Source organism: Chrysoperla carnea, chromosome 3, assembly GCF_905475395.1.
Source record: "Chrysoperla carnea chromosome 3, inChrCarn1.1, whole genome shotgun sequence".
Taxonomy (NCBI): domain Eukaryota; kingdom Metazoa; phylum Arthropoda; class Insecta; order Neuroptera; family Chrysopidae; genus Chrysoperla; species Chrysoperla carnea.
The window spans coordinates 61,376,195-61,398,027 of NC_058339.1; positions in this window are offsets into that span (position 1 = coordinate 61,376,195).

Here is a 21,833-nt window from a genome sequence, read left to right on the forward strand (position 1 = left end):
GACTAATCTCAAAAAATTTAGTATGTATGGAAGAGTTTTATTTAAATCATATTCTAAAAATAGACCAGCATGCTCGTAAAGTGACGATTTTTCTATGGTATGTTGAGAGTTCTTTAAGTTAGAATGTAATTGCAAAGGCTCTATTTATATTTTGTATCTATTTAATTTGTAGAAAGAACATGATTCATTTGAATGTGTAAAATTTCACATAATATATAGTAAAGAAGTTATTTCCATTTTTTTTATTACTTGTTTAAGGAAGTCCAGAATAGTAAAGAAGTAAATAAATTATCTCGATTTTTATTATGTTTTCGAAAAATTCGAAAGTTATTGGGGGGGGGGGCACTTTCCCACCTCCAGTAAGGACGCCTATGTAGACAATTAAAGTAAACTTAAAATTAATAATTGCATAATTTCATTTTATTATGTAAAATATTTCACACTAATTAGAAAATATTTTGTAATAAAATTCAATATTTTTCGTAAAAATATGATTTGTTAAACATAAATAATATACTACTTAAATATGATTCTTTTGTTTTGATATATTTTTGATGTTTTATTTATTATGGACATCTTTGTCTTATCAATTGATTTACATATACCCTCTATAGTATAATAATATATTTTGTTTTGTTATGTAATATAGATTGTACAAACATAAATTGAAAACAAAACAATTGATGATTGTCAGACATAATAGTGAACACAATAAATATAAATTTGAAATACAAATTGACATTTATCACTAATAAATCAATGCACATATAGATATTTTATATAGTACCACAACACTATACTATACCATAACACTATGTATTGTGTAAGTGTAAAGTAGATATTTTATTTTATTATGTGTGTAGTTTTATTGGGACCTTATATCTAATATTATAGAGTAGTACTAGCCGTTACTTGTTGTTTCTTATAAAAACACGAACATTTTTCGACTGAAACATTTTTGAAGTTAAATTTCTGTAGGCACAAGTGACTCGGTGAGTAAACTGAAGAATGTATGATCAGAATGTTAGGAAAATGTGTGATCGAGCTTGCTACGAAAAGTGTGATCAAGTTGAGAGGAATATATAAGTTAGTGAAGATAGAAAGAAATAGAGTTACGTTTTAACAACATAACAACATCAATGTCATGCTATTAGAATTTGAAATATTATACATTTACACAGAGACTCAGTAGCTTAGTGGCAGAACACTGCATTCCGATACCGGAGATCAGTGCACGAAGCCAGCTAATGTATATAAAAAATTCTTTAAAGATCAAAAGAGTATCCCAAAAATCTTATTCTACGACTAAATAGGGTTTAGATATTCCAAGATATTTTCATGTATAGATAGATTTTTACATTTAGTTTTTGCCGAATCTATTCATATTTCAAAAAAATTCAAGTTTATTATGAAGAAATATTTTATAATTTTAAGTGGTCTTTTATGTCTCACTAGATAAACAAACATTTTTCTGTATCCGACTTATCTTACATGAAAGATTTCATTAAATAGTGTCTAATGACTTCTGGGATGTACTGTTTAGTTACCTCACCTTTGATCCACACTCCTGCTGAGTATCTTGGCGGAAAACACTCTTCAAAGTTAGCCGAAGTGAAGCACTCACAAGCACATTCTTGTTTTACTTTGGAAGTATCTGATTGCTTTGGCTGACATTGAAATGAAACAGCTTTTGCAGTAGATGTTTCACTATTAAGTTATCAATTTGTCCAGTTTTACATTCCATAGCACACTAGTTATAGAAGTTTATTTTTTAATTTCATAATTAGGGTGCTATGGAATGTAAAAACTGGACAAATTGATAATTTAATATTGTAATGTATTCAAATATTTCAATAAACTTTTAATAATTTTGAGTAAAGACCAAAATAATGAAAAGATTAAAATACGAATTTTGCCATGAAAATCGATATGTGTATAAAAAAAATATTTTACGCAAATTTTTCTAATAGATTTTTTCGATATCCCTAACCATCTCTGACGCTAAGAAAAATATTAAGAATTGTCCCTATTTGTCAATTTGTATTAGGCCGAGTTTATAGTTCTGATTTCTATAAGTATCTTAAAAAATGTGGCCCATCATCTTGTATGACTGTGCAAAATTTCAAATCAATATTCCTATAAACAGCGAAAATATGATGGTGTCTTCATCTTAAATGCGCCACACTGTATATAAATATGTATGTGTGAGTTTATTTGTGTCGTAGACATATTGTCAAAGCTAATTTATTATATAGCATTCATTACATTCGAAAATTTATATGTAAAAAATGTAAAAAATTGTTGTTTGTCTAGCAAAATTTTAATAAAAAACACTTTTTATATATACTCAACCAAAGTATTAAAGGGAAATTTTTTAATACCAAATTTGACCAAACTTTCACACAACTATATCTCCCCAAAAAATCATCGCATTTTTAATCGCGAAAGCTTGTTTGCAAACTTTCTAGTTATGGAATCTATTGCTCAAAAATTTGTATAACTCCTTACCGCTTTGTACGGGTGGTTGAAAAAAGGGTGAGAAATGATAACTCTAAATTTTATACAAATTTTAAAAACTTTACCAAATTCCCGTACGACCTTTTTGGCCATGATGTTCGCTTTACAAGCTAAATTGACAATTCTGGATTTAAAATCCTGTATCTTTTGAAATAATCACCACACTGAAATTTTTATGACATCTTTCCAAAACTTTAACTACCTTTTTTCAAGTCCTTCATGAAGTTATAACAAAATTCATAATCAATGTTGAAAATAAAATAAAAATAATTTCAACTCTAAATCTACCCTGCTCCTACATAACTTATATGGATGGAGACACTTGGTTTTTGTCTTATCTATGCCTTTGCTTATATGTTTACTTTCTATTAAAAAGTTTCTTTTCTATTTGTTTTCATTCATTCCAAGTGAAAATTATCAAAAACTTTCAAAATATGTCGAGATTCTTCCATAAGAGCCAATGTATTTTATACATGGATATCTATGCTGAAATTTTATCCACATATACTTTCAGTAAAAGTCTACCTATGAAAAAATTTTGAGCCTTTAAATCAAACATTGTTGTTATGCTCATACATCCTTAATTAAAAGTAAAGACTAATAGACTAGAATAGTTATTGAAAATTGTTTTTAACATTTAACAAAAGCTACTAGCTAAACAATATTTCGTTATTTCACAAATTTACTAGAGTTATTACAAAAAAGTAGCTTTGATGATAGCTTTAACACATATATATTTATAGCTAAGCTTCTAAAATCAGTTTATTTATGGTAGTGCTATTATTATTGTCACTATTGTGAAAACTTACAATATTAAAATCCCAAGTGAATGAAAAATTTTTACATATACAACTTGAAGAAAAAAAACTTCATATTATTTATACATTCAATATACTGGTATAAAGGGGTCTGCATTTAAAATGATAGAATTTAAAACCTAAATTAAACAACATGTGTATGAGGTACTATAGCCAAATGTAATTAATATGATAGATTACAAGCCCATGCTAGAATTTTTCGAATGAATGACTAACCAGTAATCATATTGAAAAAGATGCTGCTATATGTAAAAGTAAGTTTAAGCACCAGGGTGTGTGTTTTGTGCAGTACAGGTGAGAATATGAATGCCACATCTCTCGGTGTCTCACTCTTGCACCAGCAAATATGTACGGCGTTGCTGGATACTAACTCTGCATAAATTTTCGAAGCGAATTACTTAAATGCCGTACAGAAATGCACTTATACAAAAAATTTAATTTTTAAGTTAAACTTACATCATTTTAAATGAAAAACTTTTCACTATAGGTAGGTAGGAACTACCTACTACAGTTGGTACTACTAAACCTTTTACATTATTGCATCAACTTATATACTTCGTGTTTCGTGTTGGAATGTACGACATTATTGTGCTTAAAAATTTACTCAAGCTAAAAGGTATTTATTTATTTATTTTTTTTTTGTACGAAAGAAGTACAATTTTATTTTATGAAGTTTCAATCATATTCTACGAAAATCTAAAATTTCAATACTTTTTCCTTTCAAATTTGAAGTACAGAGTGAATCAGAGAAGTGTGCGATTTTGAAAACGCTGTAAATCCAAACTACATTAATTTTTTCAAATTCCATTTTTAACATCTTAAAGTACATAAAAAAGCAAGTTGCATAAATTGTATTTTCAATCGAATTATTATAGATCGTATTTCTAACTAAATTATGCAAATAAATGTTTAAAGTATATTGTTAAACTAGCTGACCCGGCAAACTTCTTAATCTGCTATTGGAACACCGGGTCAGCAAAGAGACGTTTACATTTCAATTGACATTTTACTACAGACAATTTACATTTTAATAGACAATTTGTTTTTGAGTAATGTTACAATAGTATAAATATTGATAAATATAGGTATTAATATTTATGCGATACTAACGTCACTCAATTGTTTTGCTTTCCCGGAATCCCTCTACAAACACTTAAACTTTATGGTATGGTATTAAAGTTCAAATTGGCTTTTAATTAATTATTATTACGAATCTTCTAAATGGGAGTATAGAAAATTGTTGTTTTTAGACTTTTTCAGACAATTTTTTAAATTTTCCTTTCCGTAAAAACCATCTTCATACTTCAAGGAATATTATAAAAAAAGAATTAACGAAATCATCAGCTGCTCTCGAGATTTGCGCTTATCAACACATTCAGCGATTCCTTTATATGTATTAATAAACATTACATAAAAAAAGGCATTCAAGGTTTAAACTATACAACATTACGAAAAAACTCTCACAGAAATGTTGATGTTGCGCATTTTACTAAAAACGCTACAGTACTGAAAGCGTTAGAGGATGATACAAATTTCCTAGCCATGATCAAAAGATCTTACGCTCACAAAAGTTTTTAACGGATAGTTTTCGAGCTACGAACAATGAAAGCTACACATACATTATAATTATATAGACCATAGCTCGAAAAATACTCGTTAAAAATTTTGTGGCCGCGAAAGCTTTTGATCAGAATGATCCAAAGAACATTGAAAAATAGGCTAGAAAAAGTTTCACAGAGCCATTTTCCTATCTAATATTGCGGACTGATATTGAACTTTGACATCATAAATGAGCGGTTTGAGCATATTATGAAAACAATAATTTTCTAGTTCAGCTGTGACAAATGGTATATTTAAATTGTATTTATTAGTATTTAAAAACAAAATTTCTATATACAAAAATGGAAAAATATAGGATCTATTTTTCATATAAAAGGTTAATGTATTTTTAATTGACATTTTACATTCATTCATATCAGATGGATTCTATTTATTGTAAGAATACAAATAATTTTATTCATTCTGTTTAGTATATAAATAAATGTTTGTTTTGTGGATACAATAGAAAAGTTTTATGGTTGGGGTGATTTTAAATTTATGTAGAATTTGCGACACTAAAAGTATTCGAAATGATAAAAAAATGAAAATCGTTTCAATATACAGTCAAACCTGGGTAAGTGAGAACTGGATAAGTGAGAAAACTCTATAAGTGGGATTAATAGCCAGGACCCGTCATTTTAAGCCTAAATGCATAAAAGCATAAATGACAATGATTAAATCTTGAAAAAAACATTCATTCATACATTTCCAAGCCTAAACCACTGCAAAAACTCAGCGCACTAATCAGGGCTCCAGCGCTTAAGGCTTGCATTTTCTTAGTGTTTTAACATTTGGTATGTTACTACTTCACATTAGGGGTGACTCCCGGCTAGGGAACGACAATTTTCTACATCCATAATGTGTTCTAAAATTTGCTCAAAAAACACTTCTACTAACTGACACTGTTAGTAGAAGAGACGGTATATGGTCAATTTTCATTCATGTGATAACCAGATTAGACATACCCATATTTTATGAAATTTTGTTAAAAAATATTTTTAATTTAATTAATTTTTTCGATGAACGGTTTTTTTCAGGCAAATCTTTACCATTATTTTCATAATAAAATTATCTTTCTTCTGATACTATTTTCGATTGATTAACAGATCTGTGTAAATCTGTTCATACCATATGAACAGGAAAGTTATTATAGGTAACTAAACTGATCTGTTAACCAATCGAAATAGGTATCAGAAGGAAGATAATAATGGTATAGGCTTGCCTGAAAAAAAAACCGTTCATGGAAAAAATTGATTAAAGCTAATTTAATTAAAAATAGCCATGAACACTTTTTGATAGAAAAACTGTGATAAGAGTGCTTAAAAGTACCTAATAAGATTTCATAAAATCATCAGATGCGTGAAGATCGAATTTATACCGTCTCTTAGGCCATGTAGGTAGATAGATGTCTGAATCTTATAACCAAAACATCGTTTTGTCCGGTGTTCAAAATTCCCCGTAAGGATTTATTTTTCTTAGGTTTTTTTTAGACGAAGATGCGGGTATCCTTTTAGTTTTATGTACACACATTCTCTTTATTTGTACCTATTTACTCGTATGCTTTAAACTTGATCATTGTACAACCAATTGTACATATAAAATAAAATTAGATTATAAATGATAAAAAAATGTATAAAAAATATAACAAATTAAAAACAATTTTTTGATGAGTATCGAAAATAAAAATGTACAATTATATTTGAATATGTGTTTAGGATGAGGTACAATGAGTTCGTTGATTGTTGAAAGTACATATTCCCAAATTTTCAACAAACCAGCAAAAAATGTTTTCATAGTTAGTGATATCTGATTATGTGTTATATAGCGTAATCTGACAAAAAAAAATGAAGGATTACATGAATATTAGTACTTATTATTATTATTACACCCCAAAAATTTTTGAACTGTTGTAACGTGATTAAAAACGATATGAATTGACTGCAGACTGCCAGTTGTGATGAAGAGACAGGACAATAGTTCGATGTAAACTTTGGTTTACAGCTTAGTCATAAATCTACGATTGGTTATAGCTCAGAATAATACCAAAGATATCAATCGGATTTGGCTAAAAATGGCGACAATGTCATAGCCCTCACTTGAACAACTCGGATCAATGTAAAACATTACGTTTATTAATGCGTATGTGCCTAACCTAGATGTTACAAATACCCTTTTGATGGGTTATTTAAGGCGTTTCGATGCCAAAACGAAAGTATTACCAAAAAACTGAAATTTTGTGGTTCAATTAATGAGTATTAATATGCCATCTGGATAAATTTCAAGTCAATTCTCTGAATGGTTTACGATAAATTAATTATTAAAAACAGAAATTTTTACATGGCGGAATTTGAAGAAGTCGTAATACCTAAATGTTGGTATTTACTCCATAAGTGTTTTTAAAAATGTTACCATTTGCATAAAAACTTTTATCAAAATTCCTCAAGTTTTAAGCTTTAAAATCATACCAAAATTAAGAACTTTGCATAAAAATGGAAAACTTTTTTATAGTAAAAACTTTGACTTTGATAGTTAATTTCTCCTTAAACCGTACAGAGAATCGATATGAATTTTTCACAAAAGATGTATAAAAAAGGATGATTAATTGATAATAAAATTTACAACTTTTTTGGATCATTTTGATTTTTTGGTATTGAATTGACCTTAAATCGATTATACCATGTATATATGAAATATTCATAGTATATTTATACCATGTATATATGAAGTATACATAGTATATTAAGTTACGTCCCATGTTTGTAACGCTTAAAAATATTGATGCTACAAAAAAAATATATAGGTAAAAAGGTATAGGTGTTCATAGAATCATCTAATTAGTCCATTTCCGGTTGTCTGTCCATCTGTCCGTTTGTCCATCTGTCTGTCAACACAATTACTCCTAAACGAAAAGAGATATCAACATAGAATTTTTATAGCCTACTCAGGACGTAAAAAGTGAGGTCGAATTTGTAAATGAGCAATATAGGTTAATTGGGTCTTGGGTCCATAGGCTTACCCATCTCGTAAGCCGTTAAAGATAGAACAAAAATTCAAATGTAAAAAATGTTTCTTTTAAAAAATAAACAACTTTTGTTTGAAACATTTTTTTGTAAACATCACTGTTTACAAACGAGGGCGCTAATTAGGTGCTAATTTTATAGTATGTATTAATATGGGAATATCAGTTATGTGTTTGTGGCTATTTAAAAGTGGATATCTTTTTTTATTTACGTGACGTCAAAAAACAAACGATTTCTTTATCAACACTCTCTATACAAGGTATTTCAACAATTAACTCAGTCAACTGTTTGTTTTCACTTATTTATTTCTTATTTTTCGAAAAAATCCATAAAACACTTAAAAGTAAGCACTTTTCAAGGGATCTATAAATACTATTTATAATGTGAGATGATTTTCAGAAACTAGTCAAATATTATTATTATTCCTATTCCTCTTTCATATAACTAGAAACTGTCTATTTTTATAAATTCACCCATTCATATATTCACATGAAAAAAAATTAAATTCAGTTGAATTAAATATTCATTTAGTGTTTTATTTTTCATATAAAAAAAATGAAATAAAAAATGTTTTTATATGTTAAGAAAAAAAAAACATATTTTAATTATTTATATTTCAAATAATTAAAATTTTATTTTTATGAACGTTATAATTATTAATTATTTATATTTTTTTAAATGTTTGTAGTTGATTAAAATAATGACAGAATTCATGATCAACAAACGAATGGAGACATAAATTTAATATTTTTTATTTGAATTATTTTTTATTATATAAAATTTGTGAATTTTTTATTTCCATATCGTGATATGTACTCATTTGATTTTTGTGAATTTTTTTATCTATTGGTTATTTAAAGAAAGCCCTGCTTCATAAAAATGTTGTAATGTTATTTTTTAAAGTGATAATGGATGATGCTGAATGAATTCTTTCTTAAAAAGACTTTTAATAAAGACTTTTAAGTCACTCATACTCGACTATTTGTAAAAGCTTGAGGCGGGTAATTTAAAATACCAAAAATGAATCGGAACGCCTCATCTACTCCACATGCCTAATTACCTATTACCTAATTACCTATCACATGCCTATTCATCCTTGATATTAAGCGCCTCAAGCTTTTACAAATAGTCGGGTACAATTTTCTCGATTTTTTTATTTTTCTTTTCGAAATACGCACCTTTTTGAATATAACTACTAAAAAATTAGGAATAAATTTTTTTGTTTTTAATTTTTATAATCGGTTTTAATTAACGTTTGAATGAAAAGTTTTTGAGATATCATCTGTCGATTCTGGAGATAGCTCAAATGAACTGGATTTGTATATTTTTTGGGTTTTAGACACGAATCCTAGTAATAAAATAAACCATAGTTCAAATAGCGAATATAGCAGTCGGGGCCCATTATTGAGAAGATTTCAGCCGTTCTAGATTTTAATGAACCTGGACTGTTAAGGTCACTATGTAAACTACTGGACTTGTTTCTTTCTTTTCAGATTTTCTTTAACGCAGTCGGGTTTTTGATTTCATAAATTATTAGTTTTTAGTTTCATAGCACTAAATAACCTCTTTTTTGATACCCTACTCGATAGGTTTTGTTAATTTTTTTATTTATAGATAGATTCTGTTAATTTTTTTAGTATTACTTTTTCGCACCAAAAATCCTCCATTTTGTGTTTTTTTTTTTAAACATTTATTTAAAATCACTTGGCGAATATATAACGATACCTTACCTGTCGAAGTCCACCGAGCTGTTTGGAAGATACGAGGTAATAAAGAAGTTTACAAACAAATATATATGCATGCATACGTTTTATACGTGCGAAAACATAACCACTCCTTGATAGTCGGGTAAAAACCGGGACACGGATATTTGTTTGATTTTTCGATTTTAGGATAAAAAGTTGGGAGTTTACAAAAATAATAAAATGGAGAAAAAAAAACTGTTCCTAGTTGAAAAATTCATGATGTAACATTATTGAATAAAATTTCTCGCTCACGATAAAGTTAGATATTGAAAGACTCGTGATATAGTTATTGAAAAATAATGAGTAATTAATAGATACTTATATGTAAGAGATATTAAGGGATGCTTTCTCTGTTATATACATAATACCTCAAACTCCACAAGAAAAAGAAACATACATACATACATACACACACACAACCCTCACTCACTTTCATTATCATAATTTCTGATTGTGTTATATATATAATTTAGATATTATCAATCTTGTCAGCATTTCATGGTTGACATATCCGGAATATAGAACGGAAACAGAATTTCTATGCGTCTGTATATATACATAAGTATTTTTTTTTTCGGTAATTTAGTATGTAAATATCGAACAGCAATCATTTATATGATAATGAAGTAATAATAATGTATAAAATATTGTATATTATTTATTCCTAAACTAAAATTTATATATTCACTCTACTTGGCATGCCATGTCATTCAAACATAACCTGAAATAAATCGAAAATTTATTACTTTATGTTTTAGAATAATAATGCATGAAAAAAAACACAAAACAAGGCGTAATGGATACGATCTTTTAGGGCCGCATCAAAAATTTTATTATAAAAATTGGATTAAGTATACAAAATGGGTGAAGTTAATAAAAAAAAGCGAAAATTTTTAATAAATAGTGCAATATCGAATATTCATAGATTGTTTACTTATTAACCGTAATCTGTGATAATATTCCTGTTTTACGAACGAAAATCATACTTTTATACCATGTATATATGAAATATATCAAGGTATACTAAATTTAGTTCCAAGTTTGTAACGCTTAAAAATATTTATGCTACAACCAAAATATTGGTATATGTGTATATTAAATCACCTAATTAATCCATTTCCGTCTGTCTGTCTATCTGTCGTCTGTCCGTCTGTCATCACGATAACTCAAAAGCGAAAAAAGATATGAAGCTGAAATTTTTATAGCGTACTTAGGATGTAAAAAGTGAGGTAAAGTTCGTAAGTGAGCAACATGGGTCTTGGGTCCGTAAGACCCATTTTGTAAACCGTAAGAGATAGAACAAAAGGTTAAATGTAAAAAATGTTCCTTATACAAAACACACACAACTTTTGTTTGAAACTTTTTTTTGTTACCATCATTGTTTATCCACGAGGGAGCAAATTAGGTGTAAATTATATAGTATGTATTAATTATGCGGGAATATCAGTCATAAGTGTATAACATATAAGTGTGGCTATCTAAAAGTGGCCATCTTTCGTTACTTACATGACATAAAAAACAAACGGTTGCGTTATCGACACTGTCTATACATGGTATTTCAACAATTAACTCAGTCAATTGTTTGTTTTTACTTGTTTATATTAATTTTAAGCCAATTTCGTATCCATTCGTAATTTATTTTGACAAATATTTATTGTAACCAATAATTAAACTTCAAGGGTCAAAATATTTGTATATTTTGGTTTAATTTATTTAAGTTATTATAAACTTTGGTACATTTTATTCCGGTCTTTTGATTTTATTCTTAACTCAAAAAATTCAAGTAAACTTTTTTTATTTACGATACTTTAAAAAGTATAAATATCATAAAATTCATTATTTTTTTCGTGGCGAATAAATTTACTTTCTATCGGTTATAGTTAAAAAGAGAAAATATTAGCGTATATTATTTTTATATTTGTGAACTAGAATGTTTTTAAATTTTGGACATATTTTCTTCGTTTTAGTAAAATTTTTCACACAATATATTTTTCGGTATTTAAATTATTTTTTTTGTTTGATTTATGAACTGTAATAAAAATTAATTAGGTATGTACATTAAAAAAAAAGTAATCTTTTTTTAATTACTAAATTTTTTTAAATATTTATTTTTATTAAAGCAAATATTGCATGTTTTTGTTGTATTACATATAGGCGTTTGTTATAATTTTGGGCTGTTGAAAATTCGATTCAAGGACACATCTAATTAAGGACGGGGTGACTACTAGGACGTAAAAACTAGTTAATTGGAAAGCTTGAGCTAGCTAAGTCTTTACTCATCTAAGTCAGTCAGTCGTCCTATTAGCTCAGTTTGTTAAGACGTAACCAATTCCGTCCGCGGTATGCTTAGGGTAGCGTGTTTGATTCCCGCCGTCGCAATAAAATTAATTTAATTAATAGTTGTAATGGGCTGGTGTAGTGCATGGTATATGCATGAAAGAGGTGCACTCAGCCTCTGAAATTGAGGATCTGATAAATGAAATTATCAGCGGAATGTAAGTGTGTTTTTCGTGGACAGCCAATATAACCTAACCTAACCTAATTCAGTCAGTCAAAAAGTATTACTTCTGAACATTTGCACTCAACAAGGAGGCAGAAAATAAATATTTTAGAGTATAGGGTAAGATGTAATATTTGGAGTACAATTTACGTCGAATAATTTTGTAGTTTTCGGGAAGATATTGCCATTTACTATAGTTGGATTTTGAGGAAGATTTGATCAGAATGCAGGTGTGCTGAAGACTGGTTATAAATATGACTTTGTTTCTGCATAAAATAAAAATAATATTTTTAATGCGAAAAATGTGATTTTTTGACTGGCTATTTGCAAGCTGTTTATTGCATATTGTTTTATAAATCGTACTAAACGTAAACAATTGGTTTCTGATGAGCAAGTGAGCAATTTTGAGAGAGTAAAGTTTCAATTACGCAAAGTAATGTAGCTTGAATATAACAACATAATTTACCATTGATAAAGTTTACAATTATATTCTAGTCTAGTAAGGAAGTATCATTCACCCTGAATCATTAAAAATTCCAGTTGAAACTGTTGTTGGGCGCTCATAGTAGTGGATACCTGTAAGAGAAAAGAGTAAGGTTTTCAATGTTTTGTCATACTTATTTTATACTGCTTTTCTTTAAAGTGAGCTACAACGAGAACATGTTGAAGAGAGTATTTTCAGGCACTATCGTTGGAGACGATTATAGGTACACTATGATCAGCCTAGAACCCATGGTGCATTAGGGTATTGTACTATGGAACTCACTTCATGTTCCATGGTTCACACCCAAACTTTTATCGATAGTTGATATTTAAAATCTTGAAAAATACATGGTGTTGAGAAATAATAGTCCTATAAACAGATAAAATTTCCAGATATTGTTCGTCGTTGATATTTCCGTTCAGTGTCGCATATGCCAAAAAATTTCCACTTTGATCCCAATATTTCTCTGACTGTGTTGTATATTTTGTGCCTGTTTCATGTGAAGGATTATAGTTTAAGAGTTTTAAAAGCAGAATGATATTGATTATTTAAATATTTTATTATTAGTTGAAATCTTTAAAGTTTTAACAAAAACATTGTCTACAACGCGAACTGAATTCGAATGATCTACTTAAATTCACGAAATTGAACATAAAAAAATATTTGATTTTCATATTTACTTATCTTTGTTTCTTATATTTTTTTGTAAATAATTTCATAATTTTCATAAAAGTAAAGAAGAAAAAATGATAAAATGAAGTTTCTACGTTTGAATAGTATAATAAAAAAAGTATTAAATAAAATTTTCGATATTCAAAATCAAAAAGAGAACGATTCGATTTACACTTAACCATTCACTTCTACCAAATTTTTTTTTTGTATCGCAATATAAGTAGATTATTATACGTGATATACCCACTTTTACGTTATTACAATACACCCTATCTCTGTGTACTATATTTAGACCCTCATGCCAGAAGAGCGTATCCTCCAATTCACAACATTTTATTGATTAATTTTTAATAAATTGGTATTTTATTTATTTATTTATTTATTTTTTTTTAAACATAGCTAAAAACACTCAGAGCCTATATGGCCGAGCGGTCTAAGGCGTTAGACTTTGACCGATTGTCTATTTAGAAATTTTTTAAATGCTTTTTGAAAAATTAGGTAATTAAGGGTTTTTGTTTTAAAGCGTTTATAAATTGTAAACTTTTCATCTCCACTCTGTATAATAATATACATTCTTCTATTCGTTGTGTGCGTAGTCATGGTAGAGACAATAAAATCGATGCCAACGCTTCCAGTGAAAAATTTTGGCGATAAAGGAGGCTGTTATGACTAATTTGCAATTCTTTACATGTTAATGTTATAAAAAATGTCAAATTAAAATTATTGAAAAACACTAATTAATTAAACTTAATGCATTAAAAATTGTGAAAAAAAGAAATCAAATTGCACAAATATTATTTTTCAAATGTAAATTATCATAATTATTTATTTAAATTTGTGAGACAATAATATTAAATTGTCAATGTAAGTCATAAATGCAATCCATACAATTCTATACGCATCCATACAATTCTATAATTAAAGTAGGGTATCGTTACCATGGAAACGCCTCCAATAAAACTCACAAACGGAGCGAATACAAGAAAAGTTTGCATAAAAATCATACAAAGGTAAATTGGAGGATATGTCCTTCTGGTATGAGGCTCTCAATATATTCGTTTGTTTTGTGATATCATTATTGATAATAGAGAGGAATATTCAATATACACAGATTGAATATTAAAAACTTTTTCTTTTCAGTCATTTTCTTAATAAAATCTTTAAATATTTGAAATCGATATAAATATAATATGTACCATTCTCATTGTCAACTGCAAAGCTGTCTATAGAATCTAATGTTTAATTTGTTCGATATCCTGAATCAATCCTCGGAGTGAACAATTACGGGTGATGATTGATAAATGTTACTTTGGTAAAAATTATTAATTAATTTCCATTTTTTTAATCTCCTTTACATATAAAAAGTAAATCATTGACAAAATAGTAAATAGCAAACAAGAAGTTTGAAAGTGTCAAATCGTAGAGAAATAATAATAAAAACAATAAATATAAGTTTTGAACAATATTTCGATTTTTATTGACGTTATTTTTCCGTAAAAATTAATTTTAAGTAAGATTTTCATCAGAAAACTTAAAAAACTTATATTCATGATCAATAAAATGTTACAACGTAAATGGAAGAAGACATTTAAGTTAAAAATATTTTACCACTTAAATGGAAGAAAGACATAGTCCAAAAAGATGTTACTTTCTCAATGAGAGAAACGTGTATTTCAAGAAAATAATATAATAGTAATAAAATATTAAAAACAGCTCTCCCATCTAAGTAGAAACCTATTATTGAAAAATGTTTCTCATTTACGTGGTCACATCATATTGAACAACCCTTATGCAGGAATGGGATAGCACCCTGGAGTGGATATTATACATACAACGGGTTTGGCATTTTGCATTTTTATCTCATTTCACCAAAAATTGTAAAATAAAGTCTGATCCAATTTCAGTTTCGTCAAATGAAACGTCAAATGTTAGTTTCCAACCAAGAATATGCCATCGGATTTATTTTTGTGGATTTTTTAAGACTCGTCTCTATATCAACAAACCTGGAACGTTGCAGGGCCTAAAAGAAAACATTCGATAAGTAATAGCCGAAATTACCTCCCAAAATTTATGGAAAGGTATAGAAATTTACCTCGTGCAAAAAGACCAGAGACCATTTGGCGGACATCACTTTTCATATTAAATGTAATACTTAATATTCTATTTATAAAAATATATAAAAAGAATATATAAAATAGATAAAATTACATTTTTTGTGTATTTGTTTTATATTTAAAGTTAGGAAACTCAATTTGGATCACACTTTATTTATATGTTATTTCTTCTATTGTATGAACAGCATTTACATCGACATAAGATTGTCCATTTTAAATTTCAAAATAAATATTTGCAATTGAATAGTATTTGATAACGAAAATAACAAGAACAATGGAAATTAATATCTTCAAGTAAATATATTTAACTGTAGAGGCTTTTACAAGACCAAAAGTGGTTTATGGTATAAAATATCCATTTTAAATCTGGATAAGTAATATTAAAAACTAAAATTATTTGGTTATTATGCAACCTGTAGTTATACTCTAAGCACTAGAATGTATTAATTATTACGCCAATCTTCTTAACCGACAAAATATTTTTCTTGTTTTCTTAATTTATATGTTTCGAAGTACCTACAGCAATACTAAATAATCTTTGGGACTATACCTACCCATTTTTGTTATTATTTACTCTTGATTTAAAGCAAGGAGTTTGAAGGATATCTTTCTCTTCTTAAGTAAGTGATGTTTAACAAAAAGTAAAAATGGACTCGGGGGAAAATGCAATAAATTCAAAGTATTAAAAAATAAAATTTCCTATTATTGATTCTTAAATAGTATGTGAAATAAATGTAAAAAAAATCTTTACCGCACGTGGTACCTTAAAGAACCTGACGTCCCGGGTGATCGCCCCGCTAAAGCTGGCAATGATTTAATGATTTAATTTTGGATGCCCATAACAGACATTTACTTAATTTTTTTTGCCCACAAATACATTTACCTACTTTTTGTGTATGATTAATTTTTAAACAAACATAAGTAAGTCAATATGTGGCACAACGTCAGGGTTCTGGTATTTTTATTAACAATATTTTTATACAAAATACAATGGCCTTGGGAGTAATACATGTTAAAGATGGCAGATAGTTGTATACAAATGACAGCTATAAAAGTTCAATAGTAAACTAACCTGAATACGTTTTGGGTATAATATATAAAGGTCTTATATATACGCGTCTCATACTCTATTTTAATGCGGATGGAAAGTTGTTTCCTCACCGGCATCTGAACTATTCGACTTTTTTCTTACAATATTTTGTATTTACACAGGTGATTTTACGTACAGTGACACAAAAGCAAATATTTTACGTTTAACTGAATTATATAATTAACTTTTCTAAATGAGATTGTAAAAAAATCTAAGACGATTATTTGCAAACCATGCATTCCTGAGTCTCTTGATCATCTATTGAGGGAAAAAGAGGGTTGTATGAGAGTATGGGGATCATCCCCCCATACTTCATGAACCATTTGCAGCTGTTTAAGAATAACAACAGTGCTCCGGCGTCAAGGGACTTCAGGTCGAAGATATCGTCAAAGAAAGGCTGACTCAAATGAGTTCATCTTCTAACGGCGTGAGCTGAACAGACATGGTTTTCTCCTCCTTCTGACTGTGACAGCTTCTGCAATAATCCTGATGAACTGATAGACCCAGTCACATAGAAACTATAAAAATACCAAGTTTTCAAATGTGCGTTTGTTTTCAAAATCCAAGAATCCTTACTTTCTGCTGTATGGTAAATAAGCTCCTGAATCGATGTGGGGTATTTTTTCTCATAGGACATATATACATGGCAGAGCGGTCATTTTCGAGATAGGAGAAAACGGGGAAATTAATTTGCCTTATAAATATGTCCTATGAGAGAAAATCCTCCATATCGACTCAGGAGCTTATTTACCACGAGGCAGAAATTTGGAGTTTATGGATTGTTTTACGTGCCATATCCTAGAATAAAAGAGAAACAACAATTTTTAGTGTTTCAAATCTTGTCTTTACTGTTTATTTATTTACAAGTTGTATTTTAATTTATTTTTTAACTGTTTATTTACTTACAAGTTGTAATTTATCACTGCTTATTGGTTGATATTTTTAGTTTAGTTAAGCAGTTTTAACTAACCGTACACCGGTCATGTACTTGTACTTAAGATCAACGTAATATGTCCCTGAAACATGATAAAAAGTACGCACTAAATTTAAGAATTATTTATATCTTTTTTATATTTTACCGTGTTTATGTTAGCTTAGCACAAGATATTTTTCATTCACTACGAGTCAATAAAAATTGGTTTGTGGATGCTCAGAGAAGAGAGTGCCAATAATTCTTGGGGATGTAGAAAATTTGCACGGTCGGTTGAAGATCTGATGAACTAGAAAATGGTGGAAGCGCCGAGAAGATAAAAATTATCATTTACTATTTGCAACCTCTCCTTCATAATAAGCATGTAATAGCTTATATACCCTGATCTAAATTTTACTAGGTAAAAATCATTGTTTGGTAGAAATCACCATTTATATATATAAATGACTGAATGAAAATATATTTTATATATCAGGTATATTTGTAATAAAATGAGATGTAAATGTATATTTTTCTTCGTGTATTTTAACTTTAATTTAACTACAGGGTTCATCATTAGTCGATGAATTTCATACTATAGAGTTTTTCGATGCCATTTACTATTCAAGAAATATGGTTTCGTTATTAAGAAAAATTTTATTATCTGACTAGTTTTTAATATTAACAGTAAACTTTACCTTCGAACATTCAAAATAATTTTGTAAATGTATTTCAAATTGTTTGTTTTAAAAGTTTAAACGGCAATATCTCTGTAAATATAAATGTAAGGAAAACAAGTGAAAACAAACAATTGTTGAAATACCATGTATAGACAGTGTTGATTACTCTGTCTGTCACATTACACATACATATATGTCACACATATATAACTGATATTACCATATAATACATACTATACAATTGCTTCAAACAAAAGTTGTTTATTTTGTATATAGAAAATTTTTTACATTTAAACTTATGTTCTATCTCTAACGGTTTACAAGATGGGTCCCGGGGACCCAAGACAAAACAGACAGACAGACAAACAGACAGACAGACAGATAGACAACCGTTAATTTACTAATTAAATGATTTTATGAACACCTATACCAAAATTTTGTTAAACTTAACAAATTCATTCTCCGGGGTGACTTATGATACACTCTGTATATATCTTTATAAATGATGATACTTTATTGAAAATGGTTTAGTCTGTGTAACATCTTATTTAAATTTACTTGTTTTTTCTCTTTTTTACTTTTTGATAGAAAGGTAATGTAAGCATCCCGAAAAACAATTTTAAGGTATATTTGCTTTTTTATGTGTGTCTGTGATAAAATTTTGCATCATAATAACTTGAAAAAACATGATGCTATCAATCTTTACAAGGGGAAGTTTAGACGGAAGTGTCAAAAAATTGGGGATATCTAGGTTTTTATTTGTAAACAGGAAGCATTTATTATAAGACTATTTTTCCTAAAGATTAGAAAATAGAATTTTTCAATTTCTATAAGAAAAATAAAAATATAAATTGTAATAGATTTTTTCGTCTGAGGATATTTTATTAATCCCCTTCTAAAAAGAGGGGTATTATAAGTGAAACGTATCTGTGTGTCTAACAATCTGAAAGTTAATTTTTGAAAGTTAATTTGTTCGACAGTGTTCTTAGCTACGTTTTAAGTACGAGTTTCTACAAACGAATTGATCAGACCTGATTTTATGTCGAGGATTTCTGTAAACTTTTAATTTAATAATATTGTCTAATCATTTATTATGTAGTTATTGATGTAACTTCTAAAGATTTTATTCACGGATTGATTCTTTTACATCTGTGTGTACCTTTTCGGTAGTAGAATACACTAGAATACACATAAAAGTAGAAACTCAGTAAAAAAGTTTGCTATATTTTGACAGTCTTATTATTATCAATTATATGATAATCCTATTTAAATATTGTTTTTTTTTTTTTTTTACTTTGAAATATATTATAAAAAATATTTTGAGAGCAGATACTTTGATTCTTTTAAACATGTCAAAATAATAATATCTTAAGGGTATTATAAACTTTGAATCAGCTATATTTTTAGCCCACGACTGGTTACGCTTGAATGATATTGTTTATAAGAAAATTTTCGGAAACCTTCTTGTATGCATTTATGACGTTGGAGTCACTCCTCTTTTGAAGCATATCCTTATATGTTTTTTGATTGCCAGGTTGTTGATTTAATTTATGAGTGAGATACCGTTTCGTAAAATTGACATGTGTAAATTAGGTTGATGTAAAAGAAAAGGTCTCGGGGTAAAAAGAACTCTATGTTCGCGTATAGAGGAGCAATAGTAAGCATACATATAGTTGTCTAGGCTTGTATGCGAAGCACGAATATTGTGTTTTCATGACCAAATTCGGTAAAAACAATCGATTTGCTATTTGGCATTTAAAACTAAGTACCACTAAGATGCTTTAGTAAATATACCCAATTCTATGGAACTGCTGATTTTGGCCGCGATTTTATTTGAATGTCAAAAAACAAAATAATTGTTATTGAAGTCTACATCGTAAAAAGAAAATAATTTTTTCAATTAAGTACTATGTTCGTTGACTCCAAAAAATATTTACCTGATATAAGAACATAAACAGCTAAGTAATCACGTTTACTTTAATGCAGCAACTTTTATACCAGGTATATATTAAATATATGAAGGTATACTTAGTTTAGTCCCAAGTTTGTAACGCATTAAAATATTGATGCTACGAGCAAAATTTTGGTAGAGCTGTTCATCAAATCATCAGTTAATCCATTTTCGGTTGTCTGTCTGTTCGTCATCTGTCTGACAACTTGATTAGTCAAAAACGAAAAAAGATATCATGCAAAAATTTTTACAAAGTACTCAAGACGTAAAAAGTGAGACCGAATCCGTAAATGAGCCAAATAGATCAATTGGGTCTTGAGCCTGTAGGGCCCATATTGTAAACCGTTAGATATAGAACAAAATGTAAATGAGAAAAAATGTTCTTTATAAAAACATTAACGACTTTTCTTGGAAACATTTTTTCGTAAACATCATTGTTTATCCGTGAGGGTGCAAATAATATAATATGTATTCTATGAGAATATGAGTCATGTGTGTATGACATGTATGTATGCCTGGCTATCTAAGAGTGGCTGCCTCTCTCTACTTACATGACGTTAAAAAAAAACTATTCCGTAATCAACACTGTCTATACATGATATTGTAACATTGTAACTTTAATGAATTCATACATGGATTTTTTATTTAATTTGAAAAAATGGTTATATATATTATAGCGTTTTCAATTCAAGTTTCCTTCACTTGTTTTTCTTACGACAATAGTTTACGCTGCGTGTTGTCTGTAAGTCAATCAATTGGTAAGAAAAATTGTTTTATTTATTATCAAATTATAAAATAATCGTATTAAATTAACAGAAAAAAAGATTTTACAAATAATATTTTTAGAGTAAATACTTTAATCTTTTTAAATATTTCAAAATAATAATAATACCTTCAGGGCATATTAGAAACTTTGTATATGTTAGAATTTATATATGAATTAATTTACGTTTTTAATCATAAATAAAATCTGAGAGTATTAGGGTATATTAGAGTTGCGACACCTGTTTTCTTTGGAAATATGTTAAATATTACCACTTATTATGTAAACTGGAAGGAAAATATGAAAAATATTTACAATATTTATAATAGGATAAATTTTATCGTGTTAGTAGTACCTACTTAACTAAAAGTACAAATAGGTAAGAAAGAAATGTTATGCTAGGGTTGAAAAATTCTATAAAGCAATAATTTAATTATTTATAATTAACTGGTTCGCCTCGCAAGTTTGGATATTTTCATCAAAACTAGAAAATTTTTGTCTAAAACAATTCAATGCCTATTATACTCTGCATATGTATTATGCACGGTATATTAAGTTTAGTCCCAAGTTTCTAACGCTTATAAATATTGATGCTACGAACAAAATTTTGGTAAAGATGTTCATAAAATCACCTAATTAGTCGATTTTCGGTTGCCCGTCCGCCTGCCTGTCAACTCGATAACTCAAAAACGAAAAAAGATATCAAGCTGAAATTTTTACAGCGTACTCAGGACGTAAAAAGTGAGGTCGAGTTCGTAAATGAGCAATATTGGTCAATTGGGTCTTGGGTTCGTAGGACCCATCTTGTAAACCGTTAGAGATAGAACAAATGTTTAAATGTAAAAAATATTCCTTATAAAAAATAGCCAACATTTGCTTGAAACGTTTTTTCGTAAACATCACTGTTAGCCCTGTTGTATGTGTGACATATATGTATGTGTAATGTGACAGAGTAATCAACACTGTCTAT